General features: G+C 48.3%; 1 protein-coding gene across 2 annotated transcripts in view; it reads right to left on the bottom strand.

Moving 5' to 3' along the window:
• Window positions 1-11,691, bottom strand: part of LOC135898396 (nose resistant to fluoxetine protein 6-like) — a 137,793-nt gene extending 126,102 nt beyond the window's left edge. The window contains exon 1 of one of the 2 annotated variants that reach the window (XM_065427308.1): window positions 11,559-11,691. The gene's annotated coding sequence lies outside the window, so the exon portion shown is untranslated. The remainder of the gene's footprint in view (window positions 1-11,558) is intronic. The other variant, XM_065427306.2, reaches the window with a different exon arrangement.
• Between the last annotated feature and the right edge of the window lie 412 nt (window positions 11,692-12,103).

Raw genomic sequence — 12,103 nt, 5'->3', positions numbered from 1 at the left:
ACACTCCTCAAAGTGAGGCAAATTTCCCCATACGTTGGCTGCATTTCCCTGTGAATTTCCATGGGCGTTCGTCCCGTTGCTTCATAGAAAACTAATCACACTTCGTTGCTCGTACGCCATGGACGTGTGAAGCACAACCACCGTCTTCAACAACTGACAGCTGCGCCGTGCCGCGTAGCTACCGGGAGGTAGTGCTGGGCCGGTTCAAGAAAGGTCAACCGCTGGGAATGGATATGTTGACTTCGCATTTACAGCCGTAATTTGACTAGAAAAAAGAAATAGGGGCAAAAACTTGCTGATAGTCTTGCTATCTTGCTGCTTAAAAACTTGCTGCTTAAAAAATTAAGCCGTGCCCTCGGTCCGACGTCCGAAGAAACCTTGGAATCGATCCCACAAGTACTTCGCATTAAAAAGGGAGTGAATGTAAATTTTAAAAAAGAATTCGCAGTACCACCCGAGAGGCGAAGCATCGATTGCGATAACAAGTTACTAGACAGCTATACCAAGTAAGGATATTTGTTTAGTAGGCCATATAGTCTTGTAAACGTTGGCACACTAACTAAATTAACAAGCATTAACAAACGCACGCACAGGCAAACGTGAACCCATAACAGTTGATGACCGCGGACGCTCGTTGTCAGAACGCTGGCTTGAGAAAGCACGGCAGCAACAGTGAGCGAAGTGACCTTTGTACTTCCTATCGCTTCAACGCAAACTGAGCGGCGACAGCAGAGTGCACACGAAGCCCTGAGCTGTCGGCGCACCTGGACTCTGTCCCCATCGCAGATCGCTTTCAAGATATAAAGCCCGCGCGGCGACGCGCCGCCGCCCCATACGCAGTTGCCGCTGGAGTAGAACAACCCCCACCTCCCTCCCATCCCCCAGGTGCCTTACACGCGACCGAAGACGGCGCGCTGCCACCCCGCTTTCCTCCCAGGCGCGCGCGAGCTTGAGCTGGTTGAGCCACCATCGTCGGCTCACCCTTTCCCGCTTTCACTCGTAAATACCACACATGGCTCGCGGCGACGATCTTATCGCCCTTGGACTTTACATGGAACATCACGGTGACGCTGTGGGCAACGACGACGGCAGAAATGCGCCTGACGGGTCCATATAGTCACTATCGCAGTAATAGAATGCCACTTACATCCAGCATTACGACCAGTGGAGCCCGACGTTGTGTGTTGCCCGCTGGTGAAACGGGCTGGTGAAGTGGGATGAAGGATGACGGAGGTATACGCCTTCACCAAAGTGCCGCCCTAGGCGGCAGCTTGTTTCGTTTCACGTGCAATACGAAACGCCGCGGGCTCCATGTCCCTGTACCAAGTGGAGCAAATGAACGCTACACTGTCAGTTCCTTGGAGTTCTAAATAAAAACGTTTATTTCTTAATCATCAACGTATCTGAACGCCTAAAGCGTCCACATTTTTCATCGCGTAAGAGACAACCTTAGTTACACAGAAATTGACAACTTAATGAGTATCAGAACTGAGTTGAGGTTATTTGAAGCGATTTGAGTCTTTGCTTTAACGTGGGAATCGTTTGTCATATAGAAGAGGCTTTGAGCCTTTGTCCAACATTTACCCTCTGACCAGCCCTATCAAAGGGTTCACAGGGCCTTCTGACCCGTCTTCTGAACCATGCTACGTGTCAACACGGCCAAGGGCATTAATTAGACGTTTACCACGATGAAACCCCACCCCTTCATCAGCGCCTATCCAGAAGTCAACGCAGCGTTGACACCGACTGTTGACAGGTACAGAAAAGACCCCTCCTCCTGCACCTGACAACCTGAACTAATTATGAAAAGTGCCAACGTCGAATGCTAGCGTGGGAACGGCTTCGACCTCGGATTCCCGGATGGCTACGCGCTTGCTAAAATATGAGGGGGTATATGTAGCAACATCCGAGGCGGAAGTTCGGCGTAGCGGTGCGATATCATGTGCTGAATATTGCGACCGATTCGACGATTGTGATTGGCCGTGATACAGTCATCAGATTCCCTAGCCTAGTCGCCTAGGGAAGACGGTGGTATTAAAAGCAGAAACTTTCGTGCAGAGGGGCTGACATGTCCTGATGTGAACTCGGACGTTTAGTATGCTCCTATATGGAGTGGACTTTCGTATCTGGAGCCAGTGTAAATAACGTAAAATAAGCCTTTTTTTTTCCTTCATTCCTACTACTGGACGCACTCGTCGATGGGCTTGGTGTATTCCTGGCCCAAACGCCACCTCGAGCCGCAACAACCGGTTCGGAACGATTCCTCCAATAAGTCCATGTTCTGGCTCGGTTTCAATAGGGCGGAAAAAAGTAACGGTTTGGTCCGGTTCCGCTTCAGCTGAAAATTCAGCTCCGGTTTTCGGTTCGGCTCCGGTTCGGTTTGACCCCCTCGTCAAAACACCACCGAAATATTTGCACGTACCAGAATACCAAAGTGCAGGGGACGTTATACTCATGAAGTAGCACAACTGCCTCTTCGGGATTGACTATTGTTGAATGAAATCGCAAAAAGAAAAAGTTCCAGGTCGCGTGCACGAAGATTCGGAGCCCATTAGCCACCATTCTTCCTGGAAATACCTGTGTGAGTTGATTTGAGGAGAAGGGGAAATGGCTGCGCTCAGACACAACCTTTCGAGTCTCACTTCGATACGTTCTCGAGCCGGAGAGTTAGTTGGGAGTTCTAATCTATTAACAGCTGTCGCTTCTGACAGCTGAGGACGCTCTCCGAACGCGTCATTAGGCCTCAGGGCAGGAATTACTTATTCAAGAGCAGGCAGGTATCAAAGACCATAAAGTGTTGCAACCGTCTGAAATGACGCAGTTACGCGGTGCTCAAAACATGTTCATGATCGTAAAATCGTACCGAATGTAAAACAAAAGACAGGCGGCAAATTCGCAGCCCCCGGGCATCATGTCTGGTTTGCGGTGTGAGGTATAAAAACCGCCGACCAGTTCTTTCGTATATGCTAAAGTGGCCATGACGAGAGAGTAGAGGGCATCCCAACTTGGCAAGCACTCACTAATGCAAACTTGCGCGTAATATTGGCGGTAAAACAAAACACAAAGAAAGAAAGCGCAAAAATGTTAATGTCTAGGAATAATGAAAGTAGCGCCATAGTACATCTGACGTGTTTCAAATAAATAAAAAAATATATACAAAATGAGGTACAAGGGTGGGTCGCTACCGGTATACTAGATGCTGCGACTGAATGCGTTATTTCGCACCAACGTAGCTTTTCGAAGAAACTGTTCGTGCGTCATTCAGGCGGATGCACGAGTCTGCGGGCTACTACTTGCGACATCACGAGAACCAAGTGCTGCCAGAACAGAACGATTAGGTGATCATGCAAGATGCGTTACTTGTGTATGCGGTGAAGCGCATTGAGGTTCTTTATGGCCTCAGGCGCTGCAGGTTAAAGGAACTAGACTTAACTACGTGTAGCCTTGGTCTATCACTACGCAAAATGTCGAACGAGGTGATCATAGTTGTCACTGCCTGTAACTATAACAAAAAGAAAGAGCAGCAGAAGCAGTTTTCCCGCCTATCTCGGAAGTAAGCATATTTCAGAAGTATGCCCGTGGTAGCAAGAACGAAATATAACGGGGCTGTCAGGAGGTCTACCAGTCTTCACTAACATGATCTATTAATCCAGCCCTCCTATACGATCACTGTTATTTCGGCCGCAGTTAACCACCATAATGACAGAAAAAGTGTGTCCGCTTAGCGAGTCTGATGCTCGTGGACGCAAGCGCGTAGGCAACACTTTGGTCTTGCAGCTACGGACAACCGCAATAACTGTGGTGAATTGGACACCCTCGAACACTTGCTCCTTGAGTGCAAGGCTTTCGCGGCGCACCGGGAGGAACTCTTGAGCTGCTCCGTGGTTCGGCCGGGCACGTGGACGACAGCGCCGTGGTGATATAATCTCGACCGGGTGGGGTGGGTCTTCACCGTAGGAATCAGGAAACGACAACAAAGCTGGGCACAGTGAGGATGAAAAAAAAAGTAGAAAAGATTGTATTCACTTCACTGGTATACATGGATGCGACTCTTTCAGTTTTAAGCAGTTCTTATTAACACGTGGGTCAGCACGACCTTAAATTACCTCTAGTGGTCCTGTCGTCGCCGTCTTCCTCCGGAGACAGTCCTTCACTTTTGCCCATCCTTGGTGTCAGCTCGGAAAAAAATGTGACGTCGTCTTGACCTCCGGTTTCTTCTTCTATCCTTTTGTGTCAGCTCGGGTAAAAGCGTGACGTCGTCCTGACGTTAGGTTTTGTCTTCTATCCTTTTGTGTCAGCTCACGGAGAACGAGGTGGCGTCGATTCGGAGGAGACGGAAATTATGTTGACATGGGGAAGCCCGTTTTAATGCTTCCCCCACCTGACAGGTCGATCATAACAGCGGCCCCTTTAGTGCCCGCCGGGCCACGGAACACTGTGCGACTTCGAGCAGTCGGACCTCACGGCCTGGCTGCTCTAGGTGACTCGTTGCGGTCGGAGGAGTCGAGTTACAAGCGAACTATGGACAACGTCTTATCTAGTCTTATATATATATATATATATATATATATATATATATATATATATATATATATATATATATATATATATATATATATATATATATATATATATATATATATATATATAACTTTCTCTGTTATCCTCTCTCACTGCCCTTTTACCCTACCCATCACACCCACAAAACGGACAGGTTTAGGTTCCAGCGGGCTATGCTATAGAGTTAGAGCAGTCAGCAGTAACTTCGTTCTATCTATTTATTTACCTATTTATGTATTTAAATAATAAACAACTATTTATGTTAGTGCTACTGCTACTGCTGCTGCCACCGCCGCCGCCACCACCACTCCTGTGTGGCTGGTACGGCGGGTCGTCAGGTCTTTGGTCGGTGCATTCTTCGCTTTCAGGCTTCGTCGGGATGGTGTCGTCTCGTTGATACGTCGCCGGGCTAGATCTTCAATTGTTGTCGTCGTCGGTGGAGGATCTTCGGCATTCTGACGTCCATCGGTTGCTGCTTTTAGTTTTCCGGGTGTGGACTTGCGGACCGGCCCCGAGCTGGGCGGCGCGATGACAGGTAGCGGCCTGGTGACGGCGAATGGTACGGTCGTCGAGAACTCCACTGAGTGGCGGCGAGGTACTCGGCGATGTCACGAGGGCGCTCCCCAAGCTGTGGACGCGGCGTGTTGACGGTGAACCCTCGTAGCCCCATTTCGCGGTATGGGCAACGGCGGTAGACAAGTCCGGCTTCACCGCAGTGATGAACTCTTAAAACAGTTGCACCCTTTGGGGTATATATTTGCCACGAAACAATATTCCGTCATCTGTCTTGCTTGCGTTTCCTTTCTTGAAAACGCTGCGCTCGTTACTTCCCTGTCGAGAATGCTATGTCACGCTGACAGCGCGCATGCCATTCGTGGCTTCGAAGTACCGGGCTTGCAGCGTTAAAGAAAGGAAATGCGGACAAGACAGATGCCATTATCGTTGTGGGACAGGATACGCTCCAAAGGGTGTAAACGTTTTTAGGTGTAGTGCGTTCATGTACCGAACGAAGTTCATGGCGAAGTCTGCGGCAGGCCTACTGTCAGCACAAATGAGCGTAAACAGAAACGTCATTGAAGTATTAATTGACACTGGAGCATCAGTTATCATAGCTCATTCTCTACTGATTTCTCAAGACCAACTGTTTAGCGGCAAAGTTGTCAAAGTACACAGTTACGATGGAAGTTCTCGAGTACTAGACCAGTGGGCACGCGTGCGCGTAGAATTTCAAACAAAGAAAACAACACATCTATACATGCACATGCACATCTATACACAAGAGACGAGACTTCGCGCCACAAAAGCCGGGCGACACACGCTCATGCTCCTCGGGTATGACGTCCACAAAATGCCGATTTTGCCCAACAACACGCCGCCGTGGGAAATCACGGCTCTCACCGATGGCAGGCCACTTCCTCTCAATATGGACCCTACTCAGCGAATGCGGCGCCTTGCATATGCCAAGAGGCACGCTAAGGCTACGAGTTCACTCTCCTTGACTGAACGCATCGTATACACGGACGCTGCACTGCCTGCAGACGACGTTAGTAACACCTGTTATGCGACTGCGTGGTACAACCAGACAAATGAAAATCAGAACCGCCGCCATCATATATCAGCAGAAGCAATGTCCAGCACCCGCGCTGAGCTAATGGCCATCCTAGATTATTTGGAGTGGGCTCTCGCAACTTCATCTCAAACTGACCCTGTTCATCATCATGTGTACACAGATTCCCAGGCTGCCCATCGGGCATGTGCTAATATTATTTACACAGATCCCATACTGCAGAATATCCGGCACCAGGCACGCCTGCTCCACGAATGCGGTCACGATGTTACCATTCACTGGGTCCCTGCGCACTGCGGTATCCCCGGAAACGAGAAGGCTCATAGACTGGCGCGCGCTCATCTCTCTACCGCGCTAGCCAGAGCCTCCGATAGTCCTTATCCTCTCTTAGCTACCACACCTGAGGTAGCAAACCCAAGGGCAGACAAGCATGCGACCAAACAACGACGTGCCGCCTACCTCGCAGCAGTGGGCAATCCAATCTCTATACCGTCACTTCCACCGAAGGTATTCACACGGCGAGAATCAGTCTTGCTTCGGAGAATCGAGACAAGCACCCTCCTTACTCCTCACTTGTTGAACCGTTTCCACAAGGGTGGCGCACCACCACCCGTAAGTGGGTTCTGTTCCATGTGCACATGTCGTGCTGATCTAAACCACCTTTACAATATATATATATATATATATATATATATATATATATATATATATATATATATATATATATATATATATATATATATATATATATATATATATATGTGTATATATATATATATATATACTCCTGTGACTGGTCTGGCTGTATTGCAGACTGGCTTGGGTGAGCTCCGCTGTAAAGGCCGTTCCACAACAATAATCGTCATTTGTCTTGTCCGCATTTCCTTTCTTTAACGCGGCAAGCCCGGCACATTCCAGTAACGAACGGCATGCGCGTTATCAGCATGACATAGCGTTCCCGACAGGAAAGTAGCGGGCGCGGCGTTTTAAAGAAGGGAAACGCAACCAAGGCAGATGACGATTTTTGCTGCGTGGCAGAGTTTCACACCAAAGGGTGTACTTTTGTCTAAGAGTGTATGCATCACCGAAAAAATAAGAAAGGCAAAATTTACATACACATTGGACAAGCTTCACCTGGTAACATGGCTAACGGGCGTGCCTTCACCGAACAACGCTTTGGCACATCAGGTGCTACAGGTGATCAATGTGAGCATAAGAATAGTCCCTCCTTGTGCCACTTTCTAGAAACACACCACTACAGATTATATTTTAAATAACCATTTCTAAAAATGGAGACGAACAACCATAAAAAAGCAATAAAAATCGTCAGTCGCAAAAACTATTAGAGACAAGGTACGCAGACGTCACCTATGTGCTGCTAAGAGCTTCCTACTAGAATTCCTATAGAGAGAACTCTGCGGCTGCGTACGATCAGTTACCATGGGAGGGGTGGGTAAAGTACACATGGATTTGTCTAATCTTTGTGCTTGTGCATAGATGTCCTTATGGCGTTTACTAATTACACTTTATTTTTCCATATTTCTATAAGCAATCAAAATTATCCAAATACACGAAGGCTATAAGTCTCACCGCACATGCATAGCCACTGCGAATTGTTGCATTTATAACGCAATATTTTGTTTCAAACCAACAGGGGTCAAGCCGTTTGAATCCAAAAAAGACAAAGCTCAGGCGAAGCCACGTACTAACCGTTATTACAAGGCTTGCTGAACAGTCATAATTGCAGTTCCCGCGGACACTTGTGCCAGAGTATTGTCTATAGTAACCTTTGTAGGAATTTCTATGACCGTCACTACTTAAGCAAAGGTAGTATCCACTATGGAGTGCGCAGCAGAGAAAAATCCGTACCGGTCTGGTTTGCATCAAAGTTCCGATAGTTCCTCTTATCTTCTAGTGCTTGCTAAAGATGCCATGCTGACACACGGCAAAATGCTTTTGCTCGTTGTCTTACGGCCTTGTTACGCACACTATCCAAAGCAATGTAAAACATTCGAATGACAAAAGAAGTGTGCCGACGATGATCGGTACATTATTCGTATTCACTGCTTCCTTGTAACTCTGTATACGTATTCCGAGTTCAGTTGCACTCAACGATCATTATTAGTATGAAGTGGCGGAAAACCTGACTATTGCATGAGTCACGCGCAGCGTAGCTGAGCTCGACCTTTGCCATTTCAATAGGTCGCGCTGATAAGCACGTGATTGCTTGCTTGACGATGTTTTAGGCCGCAAGGAAAAAAAAAAGCGCGAGCAGTCGACGCAGTCCCTCCTTTGTCTGTGACTGTCGTCTGTGCGTGTTTGTGTTTTCGTCGTTGTCCCTACACACTGGCTCAAGTGTCTTTAAATGAGCAATCCATATTTCTTTTTTTTTATTATTAACCGTTTATCACTGCGCTTGAAGAAATGTGTTTCCAAACTATCTAGTGACAAAACACAAATTTTAACAGCGTCAATGCCGCGGTAATATTACTTTGGACAGCGTAATATGGCGCAACCAAAGAAGATTTTTGACAACTAGGTGTGTATTCACAAAAACTTTCGTATGGTAGAACTGCTCATAAGATCACCAGCCGGCAATTCGTTACGTCGCACATGTCATTAGCACATGTCATTGCCAATAGCAAGTGACACTCACGAACGAAACTCCTTGTGAATTAAGCCTCTGAAGAAACATAGCAGGGCTGTTAGGGCACATTCACACCGGTGACTTCAGGAGGTCGCGCGACCAAGTTGGTCGCTTTGCGACCAGTCGCAAATGGTTGCAAACGGTCGCCTTTCTCGAAAAGCGACCATTTTGGGCGAGTCGCTCTCTGCGCGATTTTTCAGTCGCGCGACCGTGGTCGCAAAACTGATAAACCAATCAGCGGCGCACCGGAAGTGATCTTTCGTGTGTCTACATCCGGCCTCCTCCGGCGTCGCATTCAAATTCCGCGTAGATTGCAGGACTTTTACTAAAGTTTTTCCAATCCAATCCGAGAGTTCTCGCTGAGAACGATAATCTCCGGGATTGCGCCTTGCGGGTCGCGCTCAGCCGGGCTTGCCGGTGTGAACATCAGTCGCCTTCGGTCGCTTTTTGAGTGCGAGTCGCAAATGGTCGCGCGACCTCCTCAAGTCGCCGGTGTGAATGTGCCCTTAACCTTTTGTGTGCATACTTCTTGATACGATTCACCATTGATATGTAGTCTCTTCAGTGGACTTATTTTTTTTTTCTAAGCTTACAGACGAAAGAAAAAAATCGGGCAGTTATTTACCCTCGTAATAAAAATGTGCGCTTTCTTTCCTGTTACGTTAACAACTGCCTTGGGCTGTTTGTAGTGGTGTAAGCAATTACATGAAAGAGTTTCGGCACGCCTTGACATAACGGAAATAGATTTTTAATTTAGCACAACTAACATAATATTGCTTATGTTCTACCGCGGCGGGTAGAAGCGCCTGAAGGAGGCGCCACACAGTGTGGCGCCATCTCTCGAGGTGACGCGAAACCCATGAAAGATGACGCAATGATCATGCCACGCGGCTGGGACGCGCTGACTTGAACCGGCGTGGCTGGCGGATTGGATCGTCGTGGCTTTGATGAAATCCGAGGCGACTGGAGCCTAGAATACACGGAGGAAGGAAACTCAGGAGAGGCCCTGACGTCACTCTTTGTGAAGCGAAAGTGAAGCCGGAAGTTGGCGTTGCTCACGGCGTTGCTGCGCCTATCGGGCCAGCTCTCCTCTCTTGTTTACATTTCTCGCGAAACCACGCCGCGCTGCGCGCAACCGTGCTGCTCGGACGCGCGCGCTCCGCAGCAATACTAAACAATCGTTAGCACGTTAGCATGATTCCGCCAAAGAGGGCGAAATTTCCCGCGGATATTCCTTCGTCCGTCGCCATTGCCGTGGCGCGGTACATTGCGTACAGTATTGCATGCGCGTTCATTTCACGAACTTTAGTTCCTCCTGTCACACCTGGCCACAGCAACATCCGGTAGAGCACGGTCCAAATAACGCAGCGCAACAAAACACGGAGACCAACGCAAACCTGCCCGCACGGCGCCTTTGCCACGGTACCAAACCTACGGAGCAACACGTGTGAGCGCACAGAACAATAACAAAGCCGCCATTGTGGCCCGAAAGGCGGGGCCACTAGAGCTAAGAAATAAAAAACAGCAAAACAAAGGAGAACCTACGACGTCATTTCCTCCACACTTTTCTCCTCGCGCGCGGAGGGGGTAGGGCTTCTCCTCAGTTTCCTTCCTCCATGCTAGAATACAACGAACCAGACCAACCAGACGGACTCACAGACTGTGACAAAACTGTGTTTTATGTTCTTTCTCTCCTTACTTCCTACGCCTTACTTTCTTTCCTTTTCGTACTTTCAACATCTCCTGTGCCGTTGACAAACGCCTGGCCTGAGTAAAAAGGGATCAGGACCACTTACTTACTAAACCGTGCCGCGGAACGGCGGAACTCGCGGGCCTCTGACGTTCAGCGCCAGAAGATAACTTGTACCCTGTATCTGCCTTTAGAACGTCGCTATTGGAAATGACAAATAAAGCTTTAGCGTTCTAGAACTTACAGCTTGAGTAATGTTGTGAACAAACATTATGAACTCGGAAGCAATATTTTTTTGTAACTTGTTTGGGCAGTAACTAGCCTATGTAGTGCAGTCCTGTACAAAGGGTTGGGAGCCAGAGACCACATTATTTTATGTGTTAACTGGTCGCTTGGATGATCGCGCTTAGTTCTCGCAAACTTGCCCGAACGCTCAAGGTCACTGGATGGTCGCCTACAACAGGAGCTAAAACCACTTCATGCTTAAAAACTAAAAAATCGCCAAATGCGCCCCTTCGCCTCTGCCTCCTTTCCTAGCATCTGCAGCAGCGCCTGTATGGTGTCCACAAGCAAGCTACGGACGCGAGAGCCGCGATCGAGCACGGCCGTGATAAAGGCCGGGCTCGACTGGCGCGCGCTCGCTGGCGCGAGAGCTACGTCTTCGGCGCAAGAGCAAGTGGAAATTCAAAATGGCGCTTGCTTGACCTTCAAAAACAGTCTGTCACGTTTAAAACCTGTGGTTTCTAAGCGCCGCCTAGCTTACCCGTATGCCCATTGTCAGTGCAATGGGATCATGCAATACGTACATGTTTTTTGCAGAAGGACGTTTTAAGTCAAACTGAAGCATTCAAAAATGCTTTTGAATGTCACGGAGAGCAGCATACGGAAAGCCTGGCACGAGCGAAGATACCGCTCCAGGATAGTGGGCCCGGTCTCTACTACGGCCCCTGCTGCTCCTCCGGGCCGGAAAATCAGTGGTAATTTTGAAGGTAGAGCACAGTCAGGCGCAAGAAAGGCATAATCCGGCACGACTGCATGACTCAGCACAAATGCCGCAGGCTCGAGAAAGTTTTCATTCTTGGCGTCCGACGTACCTTCAGACACAGCGTTTCTTCTTCCCGCGGTGTACTGTGGATTGGAGGAGTGAGAGCTTTCTATCGGGAGTGATTCATGGTAATGAGCAATCGACAAACAGCCGGCGTCTATGGGTTACAATGTGGTACGTGTATGACGTCATAAACCGCGGCGAAATAGACGGGGCCTACGAGAGAGAGAGCGAAATTATGGGCTTCCTGCCGCACATAGCGAAATTACATTTATTTCGCGTGTTCATGATAGAATTATCTACAGATCCCGAACGTTTTCTTACTGTGTTCGAAAAGTGTGTTCCCGTTGCCATATGTGGTTCCTGTTGCAAATGCTCGAAGCTTATTTGGTTCTACCATGGGAAGGGCTTCGTACGTGGGACCCGTAATGCTAAGAAAGGGCGAGTGAAGTCCACTGCGTGACAGACAAGTCCGCAGAGATATCGAAATTCGTAAGCGGCTACCAGGTGTGGCGTATAAGGCCGGATCAGTAGAGTTTAATTGATAAAAAAAAATCAAGGTCACTTTAGCACAGCTGAGCATCGTTGTGGTAC

The sequence above is a fragment of the Dermacentor albipictus genome, chromosome 4 (genome assembly GCF_038994185.2).
Source record: "Dermacentor albipictus isolate Rhodes 1998 colony chromosome 4, USDA_Dalb.pri_finalv2, whole genome shotgun sequence".
In the NCBI taxonomy this organism is placed as follows: domain Eukaryota; kingdom Metazoa; phylum Arthropoda; class Arachnida; order Ixodida; family Ixodidae; genus Dermacentor; species Dermacentor albipictus.
This window is presented reverse-complemented; position numbering and strand designations above follow the sequence as displayed.